The sequence below is a fragment of the Vanacampus margaritifer genome, chromosome 10 (assembly GCF_051991255.1).
Source record: "Vanacampus margaritifer isolate UIUO_Vmar chromosome 10, RoL_Vmar_1.0, whole genome shotgun sequence".
Lineage (NCBI taxonomy): Eukaryota > Metazoa > Chordata > Actinopteri > Syngnathiformes > Syngnathidae > Vanacampus > Vanacampus margaritifer.
The window spans coordinates 2,647,501-2,655,000 of record NC_135441.1 but is presented as its reverse complement, the minus strand read 5'-3'; the positions used below and the strand labels follow the sequence as shown (position 1 = coordinate 2,655,000).

At 40.5% G+C, this 7,500-nt stretch overlaps 1 protein-coding gene across 5 annotated transcripts in view; it reads left to right on the top strand.

Annotated features, from left to right (window-relative positions):
- uvssa (UV-stimulated scaffold protein A) overlaps positions 1-7,500 on the top strand; it is a 109,938-nt gene that overhangs the window by 36,291 nt on the left and 66,147 nt on the right. The window lies entirely within an intron of this gene.

The window sequence follows — 7,500 nt, the reverse complement described above, 5'->3', positions numbered from 1 at the left end:
TACGTCGCTCACAACGCTGTTTACAGAAGTAAATACGTTTCCAGCATCCCAGTTGTATGTTTCAATTTCTGTATGCTTTATTTGTGAATAAATAAAAAAATAAAACGTATGGTCCAGCGTGTCAGCACTACGTACTTTTATAAGTCAGTCGTTGGGGCTCATATTTTTACCATCTCATATCTACAAAGGAGTGACGCGGTAGGAGGTAGAAATAATATTTTGTGAAAATGAGACGCGTTTCTTCAAGCTTCTCATCTCACGGGGACCTCTCCTTTTTTTCCTCCCTTAGCGATGACGTCACGTCATTGCCGCACATAATAAATGAGACGTCTGCGTGGCTTAATTACTAATATCACCACAAATGTCAACTTTATGTTTCATGTTTTAAGTGGGATTAAATTGAAGTCAAATATAAAGGCACAATTTTTACTCGAAACAACTTTGCCGATTCACGTACGTCTCCTGTGCAGACCTCGCTGATGCTTCAAGCATAAATCAAGCTTGAATGCCCCTGAGCGCATATTGGACTTTTGATGACGTGGAGGTCGGATATATGTGACCTGGCCGTTCAGACAGCAGTCCCATTGCAAAAATTTGGATATGTATCCGATCTAGGACCACATATGAAAGTGACCCAGGTCGATATGAAATATTGAAATTGAGCCATTCAGACTGACATCCGATCTGGGTTGCATTTGGCTGCAGTGTGAACGTAGCCTTAAATTCTTTTTCACTCACGATAACAACAGACAGAGATTTGCACAGATTACAATCTTCTACCCACTTTAGCACATTCTGTCCAGCCCCCTTTTTTTAAAAACTTATTTTAGGACGGTTCCTGGTTATACAGTCATTGCTACTCTAAAGGTTGGGGGAATACACAGCAGCAACCATCACAAATATGAGTCATTGTGCAGATAATAATACAGACGTGTCTTTCTTCGGTGCTGAAGGTTTCAACAGTCGAAGTTCAACATTTCATCCGCAGTTTTTCAGCCGCTATCTTGTAATAAGGGCACAGTTCCTGTTTTGCCCCTGCAAGAGCATGAATCATGCTTTGCAATACTATAAAAATAAATATGGGATAACTTATGTACATTTATTCTAACATTTTGCAGAAGTGTGTTGCGCCTAGAGCTGTGAAACGATTCAATTTTTTAAAATTACATTAATCATATCTTAGAGTTTTGATTAATCACACTTAATCACTTAATTGAAAAGGCTTTTTATCAGCATTTTTTGCCCGCCAAATTTGAAGAGCACCTGCCATGTGTTAATTCTTTTAACATTTAACTCTTTCACTGTCATTGACGTTTATAGACGTCAAGTAAAAACCTACGGAGCACTGCCAATGACGTCTAAAGACGTCATCCAATTTTTTTTTTTTTTTTTTTTTGAAACGGGTGCGGGCAAGGCTTCCGGAGCTGTGTTGAAAGTTTCCAGCCGGTCTGTTGTGCCTAATGACTATTTTTGGCCCCTAGAGGGCAGCGATGACTCTCTTTTGACAAGATCGGGTGGGCGTCAGTTGAGGCGGAGCTAGAGCGTCGAGCAGGAGATGAGAATGGAAGACAAAAAAAAAATGGCGGCCGGTCGCAAGGAGCTCACGCCCGAGCCGTTTTTTTCAAAGACCAAAAGCATCGCTGAAAGAGCACATTGTTGACGACGATGATCATCATCGATGATGAAGATGAGGGTGGTGACTCCGTGGTTGGGAAGCATTGACGCGGCAGTAGAAGACGTTAGATGGAGCTAGATGGAGCTAGATGGAGGGGGGAACGGGCAATGGCGAGCGTTTGCAAGCAGCTCTACACTTACAAGACGAAAGGCATCGACCAACGCTAAAATAGTACATTGATGACGACGATGATCATCATCGATGATGATGAAGGTGAATCCGAGCTTGACGGCGAAATTGGAACCGCTGACGCGGCGGCTATGACGGTGTCGTAACGCGGAGCACATCCGAGCACGCACAGGCGGACGTTCGGTCGGACGACGGAGAGTGCCCCGAGTCCAATGCATATTCATCGGAGGAAGTGTGTACAGTCTGCTACTTGCTTTTTATTCCCCGGAAAAAAAGGCCGTCAAGAAAGTGTAACGTTTGCACGCAAAACAGACCAATGCGAAAGTGAAAGTAAACTGTTGTGCGAGTCCTGGCATCTCCTTGCACGCAGGAGAGCGTTACAAAAGGAAAAACTGTATTTGAAACATCCACATAATTGTAAGTAGTACCACAGTTGCACACATTTGTAAATAGTTTGCGAAATTGTTTTGTCAAATTGTTACACTGTTGAATGGAAATAAACGTATTTTGCAATCAAAAAACACTTTTTCATTGTTGGTGAAAGCGTTTTACAGAAGTAAAGCACTATTTAGGTGTTTGTGGCATCATTCATGGACAAAAAGAAGTGTACAATTCACTAGAGTGCATGAAATAACATCGTTTCACAAAAAGCTCTTTTTCTCCGTTTTTTGTTTCAAAACAGAGAATTTCGGTGAAAGTAACCATTTTCTATTGTTGATTACTGAAGAACGGAATAAGGTAGAAACAAACTTTCCAATCTTGAGTCAAGAGTCCAATCTTTCATTTGGTAGTATGTGTGTTTCCATAGTCCAAACACAACATTTTCTGTGGACCTTGAAAGATCACTCAAAATGCTTAAATCGGCTGGCAGTGGGGACAACCCGTTTCTGAAAACGTCTGGCAGTGAAAGAGTTAATGTTATAAGGATGTCTTCCACGTTTTTGATCCACTGCATGCTCTCATCCTCCTCTTTTTCTGATCAGTTAATTAAAAGTTTTGCAAGCAAAATTTTAAATAACATGGAAAAAAATGAAACCAATATTCTGACTAGAACAAATATTCTGAATGTCATACGCAAACTTTTATTAAAATGCTTTACTGGGTACTTGAATGCATGTAGTTATGTTTATTGCTTAAACACAACCTGCGCTACCTTAAAAGTAAGCATCCGCTGTTAAGATAAAGGATAATCTGGGTTCAAAATTAATAGTGTGATTAACTCTTTCACTGCCAGACGTTTTCAGAAACGGGATGTCGCCAGTGCCAGCCGATTAAAGCATTTTGACTGATCTTTCAAGGTCCACAGAAAATGTTGTTTGGACTATGGAAACACACATACTACCAAATGAAAGATTGACTCTCATCTTTCATCAGAAAAAAAAGTTTGTTTCTAGCTTATTCCATTCTTCAGTAATCAACAATAGAAAATGGTTAGTTTCACCGAAATGCTCTGTTTTGAAACAAAAAGCGGAGAAAAGGAGCTTTTTGTGAAACGATGTTATTTCATGCACTCTAGTGAATTCTACACTTCTTTTTGTCCATGAATGATGTCACAAACACCTAAATAGTGCTTTACTTCTGTAATACACCACCACCAACAATGAAAAAGTGTTTTTAGATTGCAAAATCCGTTTATTTCCATTCAACAGTGTAACATTTGACAAAACAATTTCGCAAACTATTTACAAATGTGTGCAACTGTGGTACTATTTACAATTATGTGGATGTTTCAAATACAGGTTTTCTTTTTGTAACACTGCCCTGCGTGCAAGGAGACGGAGCAGGATTTGCACAACAGATACGTTTCACTTCGATTGTCCGTTTCGCGTGCAGACGTTACACTTTCTTGACGGCCTTTTTTCCGGGGAACAGCAAGTAGCAGACTGTACCCACTACTCCGATGAATATGCATTGGACTCGGGGCACTCTTCGTCGTCCGATTGAACGTCCGCCTGAGCGTGCTCGGTTGTGCTCCGTGTTTTCCGGTGTTAGCATCGCTAGCCCGTGAACCTTTATGACGTCGTCATAGCCGCCGCGTCAGCGCTTCCAACTTCGGCGTCAACCTCGAAGTCACCATCATCATCATCATCATCGATGATGATCATCGTCGTCATCAATGTGCTCTTTAGCGTTGGTCGATGCCTTTCGCCTTTGAAAAAAAATTCCCAAGTGTGAGCTGCTTGCAACCGGTCGCCATTGTTCGCTTCTTCAGCCATCTAGCTCCGCCTCACGTCTTCTGCTGCCGCGTCAATGCTTCCAACCTCGGAGTCACCATCATCATCATCGATGATGATCATTATCGTCATCAATGTGCTCTTTAGCGTTGGTCGATGCTTTTCGTCTTTGAAAAAAACTGCTCGAACGTGAGCTGCTTGCAACCGGTCGCCATGTTCTCTTCCCTTCCCCAGCCATTGTCCCCTCTAGCTCCGCCTCACGTCTTCTACTGACGCCTACCCAATCTTGTCAAAAGAGAGTCATTGCTGCCATCTAGGGGCCAAAAATAGTCATTAGGCTAACTAGATCTGCTTGAAACTTTCACCACAGCTGGCCAAGGCTTTCCTCCACCCGTTTCCAAAAAAAAATAAAAAATTGGATGACGTCTTTTAACGTCATTGGCGGCCCTTCGTAGGTTTTTACTTGACGTCTTTTAACGTCCATGGCAGTGAAAGAGTTAATCTGCGTTAATACATGATTAATGCAATATTTTTTGTGATTAATTAATGAGTTAATGGTTTAACTTTGACAGCCCTAGTTGCACCACATCCAAAGCTTTCTGCAAAGATATAACAGCACTAGCAGGGGATGATCTAAAATATTAAATGATTGTGTCATAAGCGAAATGAGGTAATTGTTTTCTGAAATAAATAGAAGAGGATTGCATACTACTGTAGTATGAGACAATAGACCTAACATAGAGCCCTGTAGAAGCCCCTTGTGGATGCACAAATCATTATATTCAGTGCATTGGGTCTTGTCATACAAATAATTTGTAAACCAGTAAACCACATAATCTGACAATCCAAAACTCATAAATCTATGCTTTAAAACTGTTGGTCCAAAACGGTCCACAGTATCAATACAAAGTATATAGTTGATCACTTGTGTAGCAGCAGTGATAGTGCTGTGCTTTTCCCTAAAGCCTGATTGGAGTTTTGAAAGAATCTCATTTGAGTATAGAAATGTTTTAAATTGATCACACACAAGAGGTTTAAGAATTTTTGATAAGACACAAAAAATTGATATTCGCCCGTAGTTGGTTAAAACTGTTGGATGACCTTTTAAGAGAGGGACAACAAAATCTGACTTCCAAAATGAAGGAATTTCTTTGTTTTCAATTGATAGATTAACTCATTCACGCCCAGCCATTTTTCACTGAAGCAATCCCCTTCGCTCCCGACTGTTTTACTGGGTTTTGACTGATTTTGCAAGGCCCACAGAATATTGTGTTATTTTGCTATAAAACATGGAACCTATCAAAAAAAGATCATAATCTCTTCTTTCATTAGGAAAAAAATATATATTTCTGTTTCCGTCTTGCAGCATGTAGTATTAGAATATAGCTAAGTTTCATCGTTATTCACAAATCTGTTTAAAACACTAGGGGCCTTTTTGCAACAGGGCCCTGGTTGACCTCTTATACTCTGCTGCCACCTACTGGCCGTTTTTTGTAATAACTACCATTGCTTTAAGCGTTCTCTTCAGTTCAGAGGTTGCCCAAAGCGTTCTCTATGCTCTAGCATAAAAAAATAAAATAAAAAAATGAAGAAAAAAAAACATTATAAATACGTTTTTTGGGGACCGTGGTAATATTTAATGTAGCATGTATTTATAGAGAGAGAGAGAGAGCAAATTAGTTAAAAAGCATAGTAAGAGGCTGTGCAATAAAATCAGCAGCCATTTGAACTCTTTGACCGCCAAAAACGTTTAATAACGTTTAGTAAAATCCAAATGAGTGCTGCCAAAAACGTTAAAAGACGTTAACTATGTTTTTTAATGGAAACGGGTGGAGGAAAGCCTTGGCCAGCTGTACTCAAAGTATCAAGCAGATCGAGTTAGTAAAATGACTATTTATGGGCACTAAATGGCAGCGATGACTTTTTTTGGACAAGATCGGATAGGAGTCAGTAGTCGAAGAAGTGAGGTGGAGCTAGAGTGTTGAGGGGAGAATGGCTGAGGAAGCGAAAATGGCGACTGGTTGCAAGCAGCTCACGATTGAGCATTTTTTTCAAAAATGAAAACCATCGACCAGTGCTAAAGAGCACATTGATGATGATGATGGTTACTCCGAGGTTGACGCCGAAGTTGAAGCGTTGACGTGGCGGCTTCGACCACGTCGTAAAGCCTCACCGGCTAGCGATGCTAACGCCGGAAGACGTGGTGCACAACCGAGCACTTCTGCACAGGCGGACGTTCAATCGGACAATGAAGAGTACCCTGAGTCCAATGCATATTCATCAGAGTCGGTACAGTCTGATCACGGAGAAGACACTGGTTCTGGACTACAATGCCACCATGAATGGAGTGAATAAGATGGATCAGAACATCTCTTACCACCCATTCACGCGGAAAACATTGAAATGGCACAAAAAATGTGTTGCCTATCTATTTCAAATATGCATGTTCAAGGCATATATCCTCCACAAAACAAAAAATCCTGGGAAGTACCAAGACTTTTTGGAGTTAATCCGGCAGGTGGTGAGAGGGTGGCTGTTACCACAAGACAAGGAGGAGGAGGAAGTTGTTGCAGGTATAGGAACTGAAGGGCATGAGGAAGCCAGACGTAACACCATGTCACCGTATCATGATCCTGAGAGTAGACTTGATGGCAACATGGCCAAAAACACACTGCAGTACATACCTGCTACTCCCAGGAAAAAAAGGCAGTCAAGAAAGTGTAGGGTCTGCACGCGAAGGGGCAATCGCAGTGAAACTAATCTGTGGTGCAAATCCTGCTGCGTCCCCTTGCAGTCAGGGGAGTGTTACACAATATACCACACAAAAAGAAAAATTGTGTAGTTGAAACATCCACACAATTGTAAATAGTAACACATACACACACCACACATGCACAGTTGCACACATTTGTAAATAGTTTGCCAAATTGTTTTGTCAAATTGTTACCCTGTTGAATGTAAATAAACTTATTTTGCTATCAAAAAACACTTTTTTATTGTTGGTGGGAGTGTTTTATAGAACTAAAGCACTGTTTAGGTGTTTGTGGCATCATTCATGGGGAAAAAAGTGTCATTCATTAGAGTGCATGAAATAATATTGTTTCACAAAAAGCTTGATTTCTACGTATTTTGGTCCAAAACAGAGCATTTGGGTGAAACTAACCTATTTTCTATTGTTGATTACTGAAAAACTGAATAAGTTAGAAACGAACTTTTTTTCTGATGAAAGATGAGAGTTCAATCTTTCATTTGGTACTATCTGTGTTTCCATAATTTTGAACCTTGAAAGATCAATCTTATCTTTGCTAATCTGTCACTGTGACGCCGTCATGTGACACAGAGTGACACACACCCTTTCAAATCTGCAGCTAGCGAGAGCAACATGCACAAAAAAATGGGACAGACAGTTTCAGTTTAATTTAACCTAGAACATTTAATAAACAGACACGGAAGGAAGACAAGAGATATATATATTTTTATTACTGGCCAGGAGAATGAACAGAGATGTGCAGATCACAATCT